General features: G+C 43.0%; 1 protein-coding gene across 19 annotated transcripts in view; it reads right to left on the reverse strand.

Moving 5' to 3' along the window:
• Positions 1-22311, reverse strand: part of FHOD3 (formin homology 2 domain containing 3) — a 329766-nt gene that overhangs the window by 289601 nt on the left and 17854 nt on the right. The window lies entirely within an intron of this gene.

Raw genomic sequence — 22311 nt, forward strand, 5'->3', positions numbered from 1 at the left:
ACTACTCCACTTCAGAAATCTACATATTGTGCTGTTACATGTGCAGGCAAGACCATGAAAGGGTTCAAAATTATTACATGCTGAGCGGGTAATATGATTGTGAAGGAGGTCCAGAGGAGAGTGCGCCGTCCCACGAGACAGAGGCCAGAGAGGGAGGAAGGAAACCAGAAAGTGCCGGTGTAGAGACGGACCCAAAGGAGAACTTGACCAAGGAGGGGGCGAGAGCAGAGCGAAGCGGGAAATTTGAAATATGTTTGGTGGAGGAGCGCGGGAGCCAGAAGAGGGAGGACCAAGAGTTGTCAGTTTGGGAAGAGGGTATAAGTAGCCAGGGAGAGCGACGGTTTGAGGTTGAATTAGAGTTGTAGAAATGTAAGACAGAACTGGAAAGGCTGAGGGAATATGAGAGGATAAAGACCCAGGAATTATTAAGAGACTTTCCTACTCTGAAGTTGGGAAGATTGCTTCCAGACCCTACCCCTAAGGAATTGGGCAAAGTGAGAAATGAGACTCTAGAATGGTCCATGATAGTGTTTCCCAAGAATAAAGGGAGAGGATGACAGGTGATTCGCCTGGATTCCCGATTCAACACTCCCCCTCCTGAGGGAGACTGGGCCCAGCACCTATGCTGTGGCACCATTTGTGCAGTGAGGAGCGCACCCCTTTGGAAACCTACCAACGCGGAGAAGTTTGGCCCAGCACCCGTGTAAGTTCAACAGACTTCGGGTGGGAATATGTGATGGACAGTTATTGCATGTTGCTTGAGTTAAGTATTTTTGATCCAATTATGAACGCCGATTATCATGTAAATAATAAAGATGTTAGAGTTAGGAAGACGTCTCCTGTGATATTTCCTGCGCAAAATGAGGAGTTGTCAAAATTTGAAACTGAACCTGATCACAATGATATGTATGCCCTGTTAAGGATGGAAATGCTGGAATAACATGCTTATGCTTGAGGGGCATGGTTTGTGGCATCTGATGAATTAAAACAAGTGCTTATGAGCCGTACATACCAGTACATCCCTCAATGACCCTAATTACCAGCTGAATGGGAGAAACACTTTATTTGTTCTGAATTTTTTTTGTGGTATCTATGACTGTACATTCACACAGCTTTAAAATACACTTATCAACTATAATTTCACACCTGTAAACTACAGTGGGGTGTTAAAAGAATATCTAGCCATGAGACTTTTATGTATGTATTAATCCTGAACACCTCACAAAAGGGAAGTCTTCTGCACATTTTTTACTTAAAAACGCAATGTTAATTTGACTAGAAATTTCAGTTGGGTCAGAGAGAGTCTATCACAATCCCTCATTTTAATGTTATTAACCAAGTACAGAGGGTTTTTCTCATACTGTGTTTTGGCTCAACCCTCTTTACATTACCTCTTCATTTGACATAGTCCAATTCATGCACTTTACTACAACATGGACTACTATTGCTTTATCTACAAGAGGTACAACGGATCTGTATTAGACTCTTGACCACCCATGCTGTTGAATGTGATTTGGGTGGAATAAAGTAGAACAAAAGAATGGATGAAAAGGAAGAACTGACAGTAAGATTAAAGGGGACATTAAGAGGAGCAACACAAGCATCAGGGTGAAGAGACATGTAACGCACATAATACAGAACAGGAGGCACATTGCCCTTTGAGGTCTCTCTGTTCAACTCTTCTACTCCACATAATGCTACAGTGAACAGAGACAGTGAGACAACTACAGCGCCTCCCCTTTGAACTAGAAAATAAGCCAATAACTGGATCCTCTAGTCATCTTTCCTATCATCCTGCCCCATCAGAAAAGACTGTACACAAAAAAGAGGCTGGAGTGGGAAATCTGCCATGATCAGTACACCTGTATGCACCGAACAACTGCTCTTTGTGGAAAAGAAGCTTCAGAATGGCTCTGTTATTATTTGATATTTGAAGTACAAAACATTTTGAAGGTTCCGCTTTAGAGTATGATGAAAATAAACACTAGCATATGTACTGGGTTGCTGTTGTTTAGTCATTAAGTCGTGTCCAACTCTTCGTGACCCCGTGGACCAGAGCCTTCCTGTTTTCCACTGCCTCCCAGAGTTGGGTCAAATTCATGTTGGTAGCTTCAGTGACACTGTCCAACCATCTCGTCCTCTGACGTCCCCTTCTCCTCTTGCCTTCACACTTTCCCAACATCAGGGTCTTTTCCAGGGAGTCTTCTCTTCTCATGAGATGGCAAAGTATTGGAGCCTTAGCTTCAGGATCTGTCCTTCAAGTACTGGGTAGGATGTCCATTACCTACATGTTTCTAGATTTAGAAATAGCTAAGATTCATTTTGATAAATTTAACAATGGAAGAAATCCAACCGCTAGTCCTGACTAGAGCAGACTCACTGAATCAATTCTAAATGGTAAGTCAATCCTTACTGTAAACCCCACTTATTCAGTAGATCTGCTTTAGCTGGGACTAAAAACTACACCTCTGCATCTCACTGTTATTGGCCATCTTCCTTTTGCTACGGTTGTGTAAAAGTGGGATAAAAGTTCTATAATTGAATCTAAAAGCCTAATAATTTTCAAAAAAGTACAGAAGCCTTCAGTAGGCAAGATATTCCAACCACTGACTGTGGCAATTAAACACAATCATACCATAAAATAGAAATCATACATTTAAATAGCCTAATTGCAGAGCTCAAAGATCCAGCTGATTCCAAGGAAGCCAAATCATTCATAAATGAGTAAAATAAGGACAGGTTCAAGTAACACCACTGGTTAATACTTCCATTGAACCACTCCTAACTTTCAAACAAGGCTCAAAAAGTAGTTTGTCCAATGAAAAGGGGAAGTTTCTCATCTTTGCAAGATTTTTTAACCATTTTTCTTCATAATAAGCCCGTAAGGCACAGGTCAAAAGTTGTATGCTGCATATTATTTACAACTAGATGTTTGAGAATATTTTCTCCACTGAGGGTGATAAAAACATCTGACTAGTCCAAAAATAGACTGACTAGTCCAAAAACACAGCCATTGTGTTCCCAGTTAAATTTAGGTAATCATGCAACTGTGTTACGTTTACAGTCAGATAGTAATTTCATTCATTCATTTTGTAAGGGAGAATAACTGTCACCTCTTCTTGCAAACGGACTGCACTTACCATGCCTAGTACAATTAATGATTATTAATGTGTATTACTGTACCTATTAATGGTCAACATGTGCCTGTTACACCTGCACTGCTACTGGAATTGTTTTCACACTCCTGTTTAATTTCACACTGAATGTTATTTATTTTAGCTACAACTACAATTATTATTTGGAAAGTCTTGAAAGTTGTGTGTTGTCTTTTGGGTAAACAGGTCAACTGCCACAATAAATTCATTTATAACAACATCTGGCAATAGTTACAATTATACAGACCCATTAATCAGCTGGCTAACTTGCCTTGATGGCTAGGCCTTCTCTGAAACCCCCATTTGTGATTTACAGATCTTTTTGCAAGTTCCTATCATCATTATTATTCAATTTAGAAGCATGAATGAATTACCTCCAGCAATATTCGAATAAGAAAAAAGGTAGCAAGTACTCCTTGCATACTTACAGAGCTACTGATAATGAGAGGAAAATGTAGGGAGTAAAAGGAAAAGCCACAAAAGGTGTCCAAAAGCTGAGATTACACTTAATTAGATGTCTAGAGGTTTGTGTGACTGATTTACTCCCTAATTAAACTGCAAGCACATACAACAATGTGTGTGCACACGTACACATGTGTATTCCATTAAGAACAACAACAAAAGTTCAGAAAGTCTTATGGCACCTTAGGGATTAGCAAGTTTTTTTGGCAAGAAGTTTCATGGACTGCAGCCCAAAAAAGCTTACACCAAACAAAACTTGCTAGCATTTAAGCGCCATAATACTCCTTGTTGTTTTTATAACACAAGATCGACACAACTAACCCTCACCCCAAGTTTAACTTCTTGTATTAAACTGAGGGTAAGGTACAAATGCGGCCACACTACAACTATCAGTCCTAGAAAGCATAGCCAATGGTGAGAAATCATTAATTCCAATATCATCTGGAGGAATGTGCTTTGCACACACTACGGAAGGACTTTCTATATTCATTCAAGCTCCAACATGCCAGGAAACGGCAGCTGTTAAGAGACATAGGCTTAGGGAAGGCATCATTCAGACAGCACAAGCATGGTATCCTCTGCTGTGCTTAGTTTCAGCTTTACTGCTACCTTGATGCTGGATGGCTTCCAGAATCAGAGTGGTGGGTGTAAGCCTCAGACTTGTCTGTTTTCTGGAACAGACACCTGAAGCCTGAGCAACCCAAGTTATTATGAAACCATTCCAGGTCTGAAGTACCCAACTGGCAACCAACAATACAACCAACATAAAATGCTAAGTAGTTTCAGCCTGCAGCTTCAATAAGTAAAGGAGACCTAACTGAGAAACCATTACTTTTGCAAAACAATTATATGATGATACTCAATCACTAAATTCAAAGCCACATCACTCTCTCACCCCTGCATAAGCTTGCAGTGCTGTTACCAGCCTTTTCATAACATTCCAGCATTAATTTAAAGGCCTAAGTATTCTGTGGAAATTTAAATAGTGGGGCAGCTTCATTTCCAGTCCCTCTGCTGTTACTTGGTAAGTTTATGGGGCAACACAACACTGCTGCCTGATGCTCCATCAAATTTACATGTCCGCCCAGCTTAGACTCTTACCAAGCTTGAGCATGGCTGAAATGCATTTCGTCATAAAAATTTTCCTACCATTTTCCTTTTCCTGCAACTACCTACCTAACAGTATGTAGTGGAACTCAGAAGGCTTGGGTTCAAGTTATTAGGCCAGGGAAATCTGCTGGAAAGCGGCAATGCTAGCCACTCTGAATATCTCATATACTTTCTTACCTGGTGAAAATCCTTTTCAGATGGCATAAATTGAAAGTGAATTGACAGCACATAGCAACCTGGTAACAGAAACCAAAGGAACCTGTGGCATGGTGTCCACGAGGCTCAAAATACTACCATGACAGCATCCCAGGTATCAGGAATCACAAAAACTATAATTCTCATAAATCTTAGCAATCCCAACAAAAAGTCAAATACTGTGAGGTAACTGGATGTCCAGTGTCTAACTAAACATGTGAAAATTGGCACAAGCTGGGGCATGGGACACCAAAAAAAAATCCTTCAAGAAGGAGTCATACAAGCCTGACTCTAAGAGACTGCAGAAACAAGTGAAAAACTAGCATTTGATTAACTGTTTTGGGAAACTGTTATGTAATAGCTGAATCAGGCTCATCATTCACTTTATTCAAGTCCACTCATCTGAACAGATCCTAAGAACTGAAGCCCCCCCCATTCACATATAAACAGAAAAGAAAAACATACAAAATCTACCATTTTACAAAACACATGGGACAAAGTTCTGTTGCTTAATGTAGTAAATCACACTAAAGTAGGCCCACTGAATCAATGGGAATTTACTAAGTCAATTTCTTCACAAGTTCCATAGATTCAAATAGGCCCACTCTATGATTTACTGCACTGAAGTAAGTCACAATTAGAGTAGGTCCATTTGAATTCATGGAACTTATGAGAAGTTGACTCATCAAATCCCCATTGATTCAATGGACCTACTCTAGGGTAAGCTACTGTAGTAACAAACAAGGTTTTGGCCATAGCTCTTCTTTAAGCCTTTATCATTCATTATTCTTGGTTTATTTTGTTTTAGCTACAAACTACTCAACATTTAGGAAACGCTCATCAAGCTCATCAATCTGGCCTTCGTCACTGAAGCAGTATAATGAATTTCTCAGCTGGTGGAAGGAAGGAAGGAAGGAAGGAAGGAAGGAAGGAAGGAAGGAAGGAAGGAAGGAAGGAAGGAAGGAAGATCTATGCACTGCTTTTCCCTTCACAAGTGTAGCTCTTAACTTCAATAAACAAACAAAAATTCTCTAGCTTTGTTAAACCCTGCAGCTCCATTGAAGGACACAGGAACAGAGGAAACAAAAGGGAACAGAAGTTGGCTCCTGACCAGTTACCTGAAGAGTATTAAATCCTTTATGCCCTCTTCCAAAGTGACAGTGGAAATTCCACATTGGCTTTGAATAAAACTAACTCACTGGCCTGAACTCTGTTGTTGTTTGTGCTTTTACTGTCTTTAAGCTTTAGACTGACCCCGGACAGCCATTTAAGAACGCAAACCGGGGGGGGGGGTGTCCTTTGCCTCAAACACATGGTAGACACATGTATTTAAGTACCATGAAGCCTTCAAGGCATCTCTCCTCCACCCACCTACTCACCCCCACCCAAAAGCCAAATGGGCGAATAAATCAAGAGCAACATAACACAATTGTTCCCATGCCAACAGAAACTTCAGGGAACCTGTTTTGTTTTCCCTAGGAAACCTTGGTCCTGAGCCTCTCTCTCAAGGCCTTCTTAAAATTCCAGGCACAAATGGGATGGAGTGGCTTGGCAGCAGGGGGAGTTTTACTTGCAAACAATCTGTTTGTTGTTGTCACTGCTGCTACTGTTGTTATAATCCTGGATTATTATAAAGACTTTACCCATCTTCCTTTCCTCGTTCTCACCCTTCCCCCTTTCCGGCTATCCCGTTCACTATAAAAGAAAAGAACATTATTGTCTCTTACGCAACTCCGGGCAACTCCCCATTTTCTCCCTCCCCCCCCCACAAAAAATCACCACATTCTGTTTGTAATGTGATCATATTAACATTCAAACAGTACTTTTTTAGGTATAGCAAGACAACAATGCCAAGTGATCCCCTCTTCAATTTTCACAAAGTCAAAATTTAAGCCTGAGACACACTATTCAATCAGCCTTTACCACTACATTCATAGGATTATCAGGTTGCTGATGTATTTTCAATTTTATTTGACAGCAGTACCAAGGAACGCCTGACAGTCTCCCACAGAACTTGGGATACAGCAGAGAGTTTCACAATATAATTTATCATGTAGACTCACTCCGGGGGGGGGGGGGGGTGTCACTGCACATGCCTCTTGTCTCTCACCATCACTCTTGTGAACACCAAGAGTAGTTGGCATACTAGTTCTCTGATCTCTTTTCTAAGAACCCTAAAATTCTCCTAAAACACGGGATGGAAATGGCATTAACTCGTACAAACATTTTCAATCAGTTTTTGCCCATAACTCATATGAAATTTCATTATATAGATTATCAAGGCAGAAATATGGTAAAAGGAGATTTTAAACTTTGAAGCACCATAACATCTGCCTTGTATTCAGCTCTTGGATTTGGCAAAGACTCACACTGTTCTTGATGCACTGGTATGTGTGTGTGTTGTATTCATTGTAATTTGACATTTTAAAATTCTTTTAGGCTACAATGCTATGCACGCCTATCTGTGAATTAGGTGCCACTGTACTCACTGGGACATATGCCTGAGTAGACATACTGTACACCAGATTGTACTGTTAAAGAATCATTTTTCCTGGAGAACCATGTGGGTACCCCAGATTGAGCTAAAAAGTGTGCCTACGCATTTCTTTTCTTTCTTTGGTCTTGTGTGTGGTCACTTAGAACAGCCATTTGTATGCTAATAGGCTTAGCTGCCTCTCAGCCCATTTCCTTTGACTGTTTTATTCTTGAGTGAATGTACAGATAATATCACAATAATTTCCATGGCAACAGACAGCAAGCACACAAATAAGCATGACCCCCTATGACCTAGAGTCACAGGCACAAATCCACTGAAAATAAGCACAATTCATAAGAAACAGGAATATTTGTTATGTTCTGCACAAATCTTCAATTTCTGGACTCTGGAAAAATGTCTCTGTCTGGCACAACCCCCAATTCATGAGTTATGTGGATGTGAGACAAGATGCAGTAAGTGGGAATAAGGACATTCGTATTTATATCTATTATATCTTTAAAGAAAAGCCCAAATTGGCTAATATAAGCACCACAGAATAGAATTTGCTTCAGTGTGCCAATGGAGGGTCCTTGTCACCTCCACTCCCTGCTCCCCAGGCTGACTGGCTGCTGATGGATGCTGATGGTTGCAAGAAGTCAAATTAGAGTCAATCCAAGCAGGCAAAAAGAGTCCCAGTATTTCTCTGGGTCCTTTCATGGACTGCAAATTAGAGCAAGCTGTCACTTTCCTAAAGTTGAAGAGGCTGGGGAGGCTCAGCAGTCTGTCTTCAATTCAGAGAACCAGAGTTTTCTACACTCAAATGGTTTCATGCGGATTCCTGGTTTTTTAGTGGCCGTGTCTTTTCATGCCAGTCTCCATGGGCTTGAAGTTGTTCAGGGGAGGCCTGTAAGGTCCCACCACACTTTTCAGTAACTGCTCTCAGGCTATGAAACTCTTATGCTATGGGAGACCAAACTGGAGCCCTCCCTGCTGGCCTTCTGCCAGCAGGCAAAGACCTTCCTTTTTAAGCAGGCTCTTAATATTAAATTGCTGCTGAGGAAGAGATTTTAAGGGCAAAATTGCTCTTTTATCTTTCGAAAATGTATTTTAAACCTGTTCTACAGGTTTTGTGCTGCTTAATAATTAATGTTTAATTTCTTTTTTAATAATGGGATTTTTACATTTCTAATTGTTTTAATATTTGTGTTCTTAAATCATTTTTAAGCTCCCTGAGTCCTTTACAGAGAGGAATTTAGAGGAGGAAACTAACTAACTAACTAACTAACTAACTAACTAACTAACTAACTAACTAACTAACTAACTATGAGGCAGAAGGTGAGAGGGATGCCCCACTCGCTGGAGAGCCGTCCCTCCCCCACGACAAGAATAAGGAGGAGAGTCCCCAGCCAGCACCAGGACCTGCGGCAGAAGCTCAGCAAGGGACAGAAACAGAGGAGTTGACTGAGAACTTGCAAGGTGTGACAGTGAGAGAGGTCCAGGAGGAAAAGGCGGGAAAAGAGAGGAAAAAGAGGGTGGAGTTTGAGTCAGGAACAAGGGAGGTAAAAAGGAAGGAGAGTCAGTTGCCACCAGGCTGGGAATGGGTGTGGATGGAGGACCCCTGGACAGGATGCTGGGAGAGCCTAAAGAAGAAGGGAGATTCCCCCCCAGACCCTCTTATTGGGGAGAAGCCAAGGTGAGAGAATGGAGGAGGAAGTTGAGAGAAGAGAAGGAAAGAGTAGAGAGAGAGAAAGGAGAGAGGGGCTAGAATGGAGAATAAGAGAGATGAGGAAGAACTACAGAGAGGAAGGACCCTGGGAGGATCGAGACCCCGAGAGACAAACCCTGTGGAATGGAGATCGGGATGACGAGACCATGCCCTTGCTGGAAGGTTCGACGGGGCAGATCGTGAGAGACTGGGTCCCTGCTGATTTACCAGGACCATGGAACAATAGTTATGGCAACCTGTTCCTGTTTGAAGATTGGAGACCCCTTCTGGACCCGTTCGCAGAAGGAGAAAAGAGTCATTATCATGTTACAGACACTTGTTTATTGTTAAATGCACCAATAAATCTTTCACCTGTTTTGAAGCAACAAAAATCTACTGATTTCTTTGGACCAAAAGAGGAGCCTAAAGTCGAAACCTCACACTAACTAACTAACTAACTAACTAACTAACTAACTAACTAACTAACTAACTAACTAACTAACTAACTAACTAACTAACTAACTAACTAACTGGCTAGCTAGCTAGCTAGCTAGCTAGCTACAGTAGCTACCTAGCTAACTAACTAACTGTAGCCAATTCTACCCTTTCCACCCCATACGCAAAGACTTGGTAGCATTTTATTTTCTTCAAGCTATAGCAAGGCAAATCTCCAGAACTGTAAAAATATTTTCCAAAAATATAATAATTGATAAGCTCACTATCATTACATCCAGAAATCTATTCACTACTGTACTCCAGGTGCCTGCTTTCTTATGCATACTAACTATTAAGGAAAAAATAACTGACATGTCACAAAAGGTCACTTCTAAATAAAATACAGTATATTCACACATTAAATATCTACTTCCATAAAATGAATTACACATCAGTCACTGTATCAAAGTTTATATTTGCAAATCTTATTAGTACTTCAGTAGTTATCAAAATAACACCTACTTTTCTGGCTGGCTTCCAAAGTTAAAGTACTTTACTGATAGGGTTCTATTCAAATACACCCTTAGTCATTGATAGTATCAAGTCCCAGCAACAATTTACACGCCAAATCATACATAAATTCTTCACAAAGTGCTCTGTGGAACCACATCCTGAAGATAAACATATTTGGGATAAACATGTAAAGAAAGATATGCATAACATATTTTCTAAAGGTGCTGAGAACCCAACACTACAAAATAGTTACTGAGTGACTGGAGTGTTATAGAAGAAGGAAGCAAATGTGCACCCTCTAAACTTTGAGATCTATTTCCCCAAGCAGAATCAAGGATACTAAATTTTGGACTCCAATTTAGGAAAATCCCAATGGTACTTCCAGGAAGTAATATTTGTGTTACTATGAAGAAACATGAGACATTGGACAGACTGTAAGACAGGGGTCCCCAATCCCTGGTCCATGGCCTGGTGCCAGTCCATGGTCAGGTCCGGACCGGGCCACGGAGACAGATCTCCCACCCCCCACATGCACTCCCACCCCCGCACAGCCCCTTCACGCATGCATGCAAGCACGCACCACCCACCCCTTTACGAGTGCTTGCGAGTGCCACAAGCGCCCCCTGCCCTTTGCAAATGCGCCCCAGTGTGAGTGCCCCCGCTCCTTCGCACATGAGCGTGAGGGGGTGCCCCAACCGGTCCGTAGAGTTAAAAACGTTGGGGACCACTGGTGTAAGAGGTTTGCTCTGGGTATGAAGTCTTGCAGACCTTGCAACAGAGACACTCATTCGGGAAATAGACTCCATGACAGGCCAAGATGTGAGCTCTGCTGCCACTTCCACAACAGAAACCCTATTGCAGGATTCAGAAATTTAACCCTCATTAAGGGGTCATACAGGTATCATTTCCCAATGTGTCTTTGGTTGCCTCAGTGTCCTGTACCACTTTACCCAGCCAAATAGCACAACCTTTAAAAGAGTAAATGGACCCCAAAGCCAGGGAGAAGAGCACTTCCATCCTCCTGGGCACTCCAATCTCAAGAAAGCAATAACTCAAGAAAGTCACTTCTGACTTACAGTATAACAGTTCTTCCTATGTTTTTCTAGGTACAGAGTATTCAGAAGTGGCTTACCTTTCCCTTTTTCTGGAGATGCCCTGGGACTGTGCAGCTTTGCCCAAGACTACATATGGTGACTCTATTCCTGACATGCACGGAGGGGAATCAAATTCCTACTCTCTGGCTCTGTAGCCAGATATCTAACTCACTGAGCTATCCAGCCAGCCCCGCACTTCAAGATAGCTATCATAAAACAAAAACAGTTCAAAGATATATTCCAAACAGAAATAGTTGAACAAGAATACATAAAGACATTCAACCTCCGTTGAATGCAGTAGTGACAAAGTCTTTGTATTTCATTATGGCTAAAGTCTTGTTGTGCAACTCTGCATTCACAATGGTGATGATGTCATCAGAAGTGGTAAATAGCTGTTGACTGAAGTTGAATTTGGGATGCATGCAACTCATACACAATGTGACAAAGCTGTGTGCACTCCAAAATCCCCAAAGGAAGCCTTCAGTCTGCTGTGATATACTGCTGCTGCAGTTGTCATTGCTACACATACAGAACTACTCAACAGCCTGTATACATTTATCACCTCACCAATGCGGGGTTGTCTCTATTCCCACTTTACCTTTGTTTGTTTTGTAACAATTGTAGAACAGTTTTCTCTACTTTAAGATCATCCCATGCTTGCACCTTCTGCATTCCTATTTCTTAATCCCCATTCGATGTACAGTGGACCCTCTACTTAAGGAATTAATCCGTATTGGAATGGTGGCTGCAAGTCGAAAAGTCTGTAAGTCGAATCTCCATTGACCTACAATGCACTGAAAACCGATTAATCCCATAACCAGTGGTTTTTATTCTATTTTTATTCTATTTTGGTTTTTTTCTGGTCTGTAAGTCGATTCTCTGGCTGCAAGTCGAATCTAAATTTTGCAGCCAGAGAAGTCTGTAACTCGAAAAGTCTGTAAGTCAAGCCGTCTGTAAGTCGAGGGTCCACTGTACATGGCACACATACATCTGATAGAGCGGACTATAGTCCACAAAAGCCTATGCCAAATAATACATAGCAGTTTTTAATGTGCCACACAACAGCGGTTAACATTACCAGCATGGTTTCGGACCAGTCAGTATCAGTCTAACCCTAGTCCCCTCACAATGCTGTTGTCTTGAAAACCCTGGAGGACTAGGAATTATAACCATGTGCCATTAAGTCAGGGTCAAGGTCAAACTAGATATTTGTTAAACTGTTATGCACAGGTTCAGCTATAAAAAAGGAACAGAGGTTAGATTTTTAACACTTAACAAAGTGCAAAGATTGAAACAAAAAAACCCTCCCTTGCTCATATCACACCACATTCTGGTTTCAATTTCTGTTTATTTCACTAGATCTAGTCTCCCATCATTACCAGATAATGTCTGGTGCGTGAATAGGGAGCCTCCAATTCTGTTTGGAGTCACTAGCACTGCCAAATGCTTGAAGTGTTTTGAAGCTTCACAGGTTTCAGTTCAGCTAATAATTTAAGGGCTCCAGGCTCCTTTAAATGACAAATATATCATCTTCACCTAGCTCTCCTCTTTCCTGGTGTCTGTGCACACACTAACGTCTGTGTCTCACACCAAGAGAGAGTATCTGTACTGCTAAAAGTGGGGTAGGTGGTTGAAAGCTGTACATTCATGACTGAAAGAGGTCTCTCTCTGTGTGTGAATGTTGTAATGGGTTCTGTGCGGCGATGTCTGTCTGAATGGCAACGTGCTTATGTACGGGGGTGGTGGTGTTCCTTCTTAATAAAATGGCAAAAACTAACACGCATGTGCTTAGGGAGGTTCATGCCCATTGTTTTAGTGAAGAGAAAAATAAAAGCAAGTTGCCTCTGAAGCCCATTAGGCAGAAACCCCCAACATACTGGTTCAAATTGCTAAGGGTTGTAAAAAAACAAGGTTGCATCTGTTGAATTCAACCCATCTGAAAGCTAAGACAGAATATGTGCTCTTAAAATATGCCACCATTTGGTAACTTCAATTTTTAAGGATAGTTACTGGAAATAGTACCATTTTCTAAGATTATAAAGGCTATTATAAAGTCTATTTCCACAATGCCTTCTGAACTTACTAAGTATACAAAGTTATCGCACCCTAAGAGGCTGGCATCCTGATCATGGCTGAACAAATCTCCTATTCTTCACCTACTCCTCCAAGCCTCCAGCCTGAGAAGCTTTTTTTTGGGGGGGGGGGAAGGTTTTAAAAGCTAGAAGCAGGAGGAGCTGCTCTTGAGATGTTTGCAGTTTACACCTTCTCTCTATTTTAATGGCAGACTACAAAATGGGGAATTTGAGAACTGCTTCTGAAAGTCTCTCTCCCTTCTTTTTCCCACTTTCTATACAATTTAATATTTTCTACTAATTATCGTTAAGAAAGCCCAGAGAAAAATATTTTCCTATGCTCTTCCAATCAGGCATGTCTGAAAAAAGCCCTTAGGAGAAGAATTAATTAGCATGCAAAATGTGCCTGTTCTCCAGCCATTCTGCTTGGCTCTTGCTACTCCTGTTTGTAATTCATAAAATGCTGGGACAGCCCTCCTGAACAGGTGTATTTTCTGAAGGAGGAAGCCCCCTCTCCCAGATTCTTCTAGGTTCATGAAAAGCAAACTCAAGTAGGAAAAGGAGCTTGTGAGAAGTGTTGCTTTGAAGGTCAATACTTATGTTAATAATACTACTTGCACATCATTTTCTGTGCCCATACTTAATTTTATTGAGGGGGGGGCATTCCTACAATGTTCATTCATTTTTATTTATTTAAAATATTTTTACCCTACCTTTCTCCTTTAAAAGGACCCAAGGCAACTTACATCATTAAAAGAATATTTAAAGCTAAAACAGTAAGCATACAAATACTTTAAAAGATCAAACAAATACAAAACTAAAAAAAGAGTAAACAAAAGCAACACTAACAATACCTTGAAAGCAACAATCCAGTTAAAAACTCTACTCAGTCAACCAGTCACTGAGGGGAAAGCTTGCCGGAAGAGAAAGATCTTTGCCTGCTTGCAGAACAACAGCAAAGATGGGACCAGCCTGTGGGGAGGGAGTTCCACAGTCTGGGAGCAGCAACAGAGAAGGTGTGAAGGTGACGGGGCTGAGAGAAAGGCCTCTCCTGATGATCTTAACACTGGAACAGACTCATAAAGGGAAGATGTAGCCCTTGAGATAGTTTGGACCCAAGCTGTTTAGGGCTTTATAGGTCAAAATCAGAATGCTGCATTGTGCCTGGAAATGAATTGGCGACTAGTGGAGCTGCCGTAACAGGGAGGTTATGCGCTTCCTGTGAACAGCCCCAGTGAGCAATCTGGCTGTTGCATTTGGCCCGCTGAAGTTTCTGGACACTTTCCAGATTCTACACAAACTTATGACTAAATACTTAACTTTGTGTGTTTGTGGAAGTGGATGGTAATTCATGAAAGCTCACACTAAAATAAGCCTGTTAGGTACTACAAAACTTTCATTTTTTTTATTTTTGAAACACACTTAATATGGCTACTCCATCTTTAAACAAATATTTCAGGGTGAGCTTTTTTGGAATACAATCCACTTCTTCAGACACATGGTCTTGTTTTTGTTTTAGTACAGCTTATTACTGGACTCATAGCAAGCATTATTTCAAAATAAAGCAAGCATTATTTCAAAATTGTATATATCTCTTAATTTCCTCAGTTCAAGTCATACTGTTTTTAACTAGAGCATCAGCTGCTTCAGATGTTTCTGGAGTCAGACCATCTTCAGAGACAATTACATAGGCATTGAAAGTCTACTATTAGATTTCTCATAATAGTGATCATGACATTCGAACAAACCCTTAAAGATCATACGTGGCAATCAACTCTGTAAAGAAGAAGGGAGATAAAGTCAGAGTGCTGACAACAGTCAAAAATAAAATAAAATAAGATAAAGAGGGACAGATCCACACATTTCCCTCTTAGGAAACAAACACATTTACACAGCATGAACACAGGACCACCAAATATGGACATAAACTCTCCCCACAATTATTATTTTACAGGGTACATTCACATCAGTTCTCTCTACTGGAAGGTCTTTAGCTTTCAAGTTATGCTGTGACTCATAAAAATGATAATCACGTCATTTCTTCCCTTTAGGAACCACAATTCCTTCATGTGGGTGCCAGAGTTCAAACCATTCTGAAGGGAAACACAAGTCTTCCTCCTTTCTTACTTGACAAGAAAAGCAGATTGAGTTCTTAAAATAAAAGGAACAGATTGAAATTCTCCTCAGGTTTTTTCCTCTTTCACTGGACAAATTCAGAACTATGGAGAACTATGGAGACCATGTTAATCAACAAAAGACTTTTAGTGAGTGACCATGGGGGGAAAATGCACAGTATACTCCACACTCAAATCTACATATGCTTTAAAAAATTGATATAGGTAAAATACAGGCCAATATTTGTGAATATTCTGACATTTATAAGATACACTACCCTTTTCACAGTTCCTGAAATTCACCAACCTGTAAACTACCAGTAACACTGAAATGTGAAAGCTTATACCACTTGAAAATTACATACTGACACCAAGGTTCCTTCTAAGGCAGGGGTCTCAAACATGTGGCCTGGGGGCCATTTGTGGCCCACCCGACAACAGTTTGCAGCCCCTGCCTTGCCTGCCCCCCCCCTCGAAGCACCCACGCATCCTCTGCTGTCAAGAGTCAAAAAAAGCCTCGCCTCGCTTGCCGGCTCTCTCCCAAGACAGCACCTCTTGCACCTTCCATCCAGAACTGCAACCTGCCAGCCAGCCCGCCTGTCTGCCAGCTGGCAGGCTGCAGTTCCAGATGGAGGGTGCAAGAGGCGCTGTCTTGGGGGAGAGCTGGCGAGCGAGGCACGCTGCCAGCCCTATTCCCGAGCGCCTGAGCTGCCGCCAAGCGATGCCTGAGAGCAGAGCTCATTTCCAGCCTGTCCTCGAAGAGCGCCTCCAACAGCACTGCCAACAGCAGCTGCTGCCACCGCCACCTCTTTAAGGGAAGCGGCTTTCTGGGTCTCTATCTTGACATCCCCAGCACCAGCCCAGCCAGCAGCTGCCTCAGCACCCAGCGGTCCTAACTCCTACTCCTCCTCTTCATGGTGCTTCAGCTGCCTCGGCTCTGGACACTGCTTGGGTTCACCTCGCAAAGTTTGCTCCTCTGTCATGGTGGTGGGTAGCTGCTGCTGAGTGTGCTTTTGAGGGGAGCCTTCAGAGGAAGGTTTCCGGACCGCTCTGTGTGTGTGTGTTTGTGTGTGCGCATCCGTGAACACCTGCAGGGGCCCCACCCCGCACCCAGTTCTGTTTAATTTTGCGGGTACCAATCGGGGCTTTTCTCCTTTGCCAAGGTGATTCTGTGAGGGGTTTTTTAATTTTACGTCATGCCCTCCTACCCCCTCGGCTAGGCGGTTGCTGGCGGTCCCTCCCTTCTCCGTCCTGCTGCTGCTGGTGGTGGTGGTAGTGAAGGAGCCAGAGGGTGTTGTGGCCAGCGATGAGGGCTTGCACGCCCCTCCTCCTTGGAGCCCCAGCTGGGCTAAGGAAACTCCTGGGCAGCTTCCTCGAGCCCTTGCTCTGCTTGGCGAAAAAATCTGATGCAGCCCGCCCTCACCCAGACTCTGCCTCCAGCGACCCCCAGGTAAATTGAGCTTGAGACCCCTGTTCTAAGGTGTCTGCGCTTCTGCACTTCGCCCCCCCCCCCCCCCCGCTCAGGGCTACTCCTCTTCTGTGCACCGACAGTGGTCGTTTTGAGCTCCGTTGTTTCTGGTTGCAATGGAACCCCACCTGGTGGGGGGAAGTACATCTAGGCGGAGTTGCTCATGAGAGGGGCAGAGCCCCATCCAGCAGGGCTGAAAATCAGAAGGAACACTGGACACCAAACTATATAATACATATAATGCTCTGTAAAAAATAAGGAACAGCAGCCAGTGAGACAAAATATTATCACCAACAACTCTTCCCATTTCCAAAACTACTTTTGTAAGAGTGAAAGAAGTGTTATTGCAACCCTTCAAATAAATATTATTTCAAGACCACATTCTCTTTCTAATCTTTACAACTTGTTTTTCTTGTTCCTGTGTAAATTGTCCTGGGAGTCTTGTAGTCTGAAGAACAGGATAAAAACACTTAGGTAAATATGGTAGTATAAAACAAATCTTTTCTCAGTAGTCAATCTTCTTTCACCTAGAACAGTGGTGGCGAACCTATGGCACGCGTGCCACAGCTGTCATGTGGAGCCCATTCTTCTGGCATGCGAGCCATAGGTCGCTAGTCCCCCCCCCCCGCCCCCTTGTGCAGCCAAACCTCATGAGGCGGCTGCAGCTGGGACTACCCCTTCCGCCACCACTTCCAGGTCCTCCGGGTGTGTCGGCATGATTCCCCCTTAAGCCACCACTTCCGGTTCCAGTCTTCTGGGTCCGGGTCCGTCGCCGCCGCTATTGAGGCAGTGGCACGCTACCCGCTGTCCCCCCCCCCGTTTTGGGCACATGAGCCCAAAAAATGTTCATCACCACTGAACTAAAATATACATTACATATACTGTATATGGCTAAACGCTGTCCTTAAATGTACTATTGTATTGGCTTCCTCCTGCTACAGGGGCGGGGGAGAGATTTCAAGAGATTTTAAATTAGCGATGTGCACTAGCGCCAAAGTTTAGATTCAGAATTTAGTCCTTCAGATTTGGAATTTGAAATTTAAAAATCTGGAATCTCCAGATATTCAGAAATCCATTAAAGTCATATGAATGCTATATAGCCATTATTGTTCCTTTAAAAAGACAACAGAAACATGCAAGAAATTATTAAAGGATATCCATGTGTCCTCTGACACCTTCTCAGTGATTGTACCAAACAAAAAAGGGGGGAAACTAACAGGCAGCAGTGCCTAGGCATTAGGAAATGACTGTAAGGGGCCCACTGATTGAGCGCTAAACAGTGGGAATGCCATCAGCATTAATGGGGAAGCAGAGGGCAGGCTGCACTGGGGAGTGGGCAAATATCCTGGACAACACTGGCAGGCAGACTGGAGCAACAGAAAACCTGCGGTGGATGGGAACTGTGAGAACAGCATGGGGCATAGCATGGCTGAGTGAATGAGCACAGCCTTGGAGTAGCCGCTGGAAGAATTAAAGAGGCAGAAGGAGTGGGCAGCAGACTGAAGCACGGCATAGTTACAGTAGTACTGTGAGCACAGTGTGCCACTCTCTCTAACTTAAAGGGGGCCTTCAGGGAAACCCAGCAATGGTAAATTTAACTTAAAGAAAATAGGTCTTTCTACAGATCCATGTTCCAGGCGTGGTGTGGGTTGGTTGACATTGTCCCCTGCCTGGGCAAGATGGCAGTCCCACCACTACACTGGCCAGATCTCTCTAAACAGGAAATCCTTCCTTTCAAATCAAGGGGGTAATGCTGGTGTATATAAATATTTTGGGGGGTAAAAGGTAAAATAGTTCCCTGACCCCTGGTCTAGAGCCACCACTTCAGGACAGAAGAATGGAACCCCCCCATCCATTCTAGACTGTCCCCTCATTATGCCCTCCATCATGCCAACCAAATGCTGGAACACTGGGATCCCCTATCTAAGGATGGCTGTTTCCCTACTAAAGACTTGTGTTGCACTCTCAAAGCTCCAGAGGACATAGACCATTTGAGCCGTAATGTCCCACTCTTCCCTGCCCAGAGGAGCAACTACGCCAATAGACGTCACCACTGCCAAATCATGGAGTGTCATTTGCTGCTCCAACACTTGTACAAGCAGGTAGAAAGTATGTTTCATCAAGTTGCCACATCTGGCTTAGATGGTGCAATGGCAATCCCAATTTTTCTTGCCTCTGCTGCAACAGCTCACTGTGACGGAAATGCCCTGTCACCTTGCTGGTTCATTCCATTATATTATGTATGCATGTGTCTTCCATGACCTGCAAACTACCCCAGACTATTACGTTGAGTGTATGAGATATCCGCTGCACTTCTTTCATCTCATCCTGCAGTGCTGCTATCATTTCTGCCCCGTTGTCTGAAACAAACAGACCTTGCCTTTCTGTAGCTAGACTTCACTGCTGCAGTGTTTCTCTCGAAGACTCTTGAATGTTGTTGAGTTGTATGGCTTTCCTCCATCACAGCCACTTTCAACAGGGACCACCTGTATCCTGTCCTTGTATGTCGCCCTATGCCTGACTCCCACCAGTGCCTTGTCTGGAAGAGATAGGAGTGTTTAGCAGTCTGGCTGTTCCAGGTGTCACTTGTAAAATGTACCAACTATGCAATGGCCAACTGCTGCTGTGCCAGTTGCCTGACTGCTGGACAGTGCAGTAGTTTAGGTATCTGACTACAGAGCCAGAGGTTGAGAGTTTAAATTAGTGCCTCCTTGACAGGGTTGGACTCGATGATCCACAGGGTCTCCTCTAGCTCTGCAGTTCTATGATGATGAGGAGGAGGGTGACAGCCCAAGAGAAATCGGACACCACCCTGTCACTAAGGGTTGTTTGGGATGACAATCGGCAATGGGATGCCAGTTCTGCCACAAATCTGTGGAAACCAATGTTTTCCACCAGAGAGAATGGCAGGTCATTCAGAGTTATCATCTCCACTAATCTAAACCAGTTTCAATCTACATCGACATTTTTCAGGGATTTCTAGGTAGAGAATATTCAAAAGTGGTTTACCATTCCCTTCTCCTAACCCTAGCATTTTTATGTTTGCAGAAGGTCTTTTTCTGCATCTCTCCAAGCTCCTCCAAGGTAGCCTGGAATTTATTCTTGAGATGTGGGTCTGGCATTTGCTGCCTCCCACATCTTATGCTCTGCTATCACAGAACATAAATTCTTCCAATGAAAATAGCACATGTACACACAGACACAAAACTTATTAATATCTGAATCTATTAAAAAAATATTTTCCCCACCTGATATACCCTAAAAAGGCCTAAATCTAAGACATTCTCTGTGGATTTATAATGTATTAATCTATGAATCTACTAATCTTAAATCCTATTCCTAACTATTTTAAATAATATACAATGAGATGGAGAGAATATAAATGTAAGCTGAGGGTTCAGAAAAGGACAGAGAAACCTGCTATAGTACAAGTCAATGCTCAGGAAAATGACATCAGCTATGCCCACCTTTCAACTGGAAAGAACCAATGTGAAAAAATATGTTCTGGTGTCTGTGCCTGCTTCTAGATTTCACTGGTGCGGACAGACATCATTTACATGTTTTGCTCTCATCCCACACCTCCTCCCTTGGGAAACCCATGATCACTCCCAGAAGCTGACACTGAGTTCTCGGTCCGAACTACCCTTGGTGCCCATGTGTCTTTAAGTTATATTTTTCTAGAAATCATTACAGAAATAGGTTTCACTTTCACTTCTTTCTCTAGCAAGCTGAAAACTAGCCTTCTGCTTTCTAATCTATAGGAGTAAATGAGACTCCAAATATTAGGAATTATTATTACAGATATTCAAAGCTTTCCATTTTAGATTCTCAAATATTTGGAACTATCCGAATATATGGCATTATCTGGTGAATTCCAAATATTCTGAATCTGAATGGACATCCCTGTTTTAAATATATCCAATCCAAGTATGATTTTTATTCTATGAAATTATTGCATGTAGGGGTATCGCCCTCTTCATGTCATTTCCTTGGGGCACTTCTTTGAAGGAACATTTTAGAGTCTTATGATAATGGATTTTGTTGGCAGGCTTCTGCCCCCACATCTGCTTGACTGACATTCTGCCTCAATATTGTCTATGCAAATGTCGCAATGTTGTAAGAGGCTTGTGTTGTGAACTCTACAGTGGTGCCTCGCTTAGCGATCGCTCCGTTGAGCGATGAATTCGCATAGCGAGGGGGTCCGGGCCATCGCTGGAGCGTTTGCTCAGCGATGGCCCCGATGGCGTTTTTTCACTGTGCGATGATCGCTAAGCGATTCGCTTAGCGATTTTCGCAAAACAAAGCGGGGGAAAACAGCTGATTGGCGGTTCCAAAATGGCCGTCGCAACTTTTCCCGCCGTGCCCTCGCTTTGCAAGGGCCCGAAAATGGCCGCCCCTATGGAGAAGCTTCGCTCAACGGTAAGTTTAGGGCCCATTGGAACGCATTAAACCAAGTTTAATGCGTTTTAATGGGTTTTTTTGTTCCATTGACCGATGTTTCTCATAGCGATGGTTAATCCGGAACGGATTAACCTCGCTATGTGAGGCACCACTGTACAGAGATTTGGCAACTTCTTCTAAAAAGAGACTGGGGTAGTTAAAGAAGTCTGGAAAATTACATCAAGAAAGCACTATTATCTTGAGCTCTGGAGCAGCAGGTCAGTGAAGAACATACTTTTAACAATATAACTCAAAATGTTGTTGCTATGTGCCATCAAGTCACATTTGGCTTACAGTGAACCAAATATGAGTTTTTAAGGTATCTAAAATACTTAAGAGTGGTTTTACCACTGCCACCTCTTACTGAGTTTTTATGGCTAAGCAGGGACTTGAATCGAGGTCTCCTGAGTCTAGCCAAACATTCAATCCACTAAACCATATTGGCTCTCTAATTCAAATTAGCTGTTGTTAAGAATGGTACTTCACAATAGAAGACATACTTGATGACAGTCAAATAGTAAGTATGAATGCACCCAATTAAACAATCACATACTCCTAGGACAGATGACACAACCGCCCACCCGCCCCATTGTAGCATGACAGAAGGACCCCATCTTGACCGGTTTCAGGCAGGCTTGTCCAACCTGCGGCCCGTGGGCCGCATGCGGCCCAGGTCGGCTCATAATGTGGTCCAGCGCAATTTTTTATTTTTAAAGAAATTCCAAAGTTTCAAGTTACACTGCCGGCGCTTGTGGCCGGAATGCGGCCGGGACACGTCACAATGATGGGGGAGGAGGGAGGGAAGGAAGGAGCGGGAGGGGAGGGGAGAAGGGGCCTGCATGACTGCATTTTGCCATCCCTGTCAATAAGTGGACCCCTTCCCGGCCCCATAAAGCCACCGGAGTCGAAGCTGGCAGCCTCTGCTGTTTGAGATCATAGCTGCCGGCAAGCGTGCTTGGAGCGGGGCTGCAGAGGATGACTAGGGCTGTCCCCCCATGCAGCCCAAACCAAATCTTCATCCTCTAATGTGGCCCAGGGAAGGTGAAAGGTTGGACACCCCTGATCTAGTGCA

Source organism: Pogona vitticeps, chromosome 6 (assembly GCF_051106095.1).
Source record: "Pogona vitticeps strain Pit_001003342236 chromosome 6, PviZW2.1, whole genome shotgun sequence".
In the NCBI taxonomy this organism is placed as follows: Eukaryota; Metazoa; Chordata; class Lepidosauria; order Squamata; family Agamidae; genus Pogona; species Pogona vitticeps.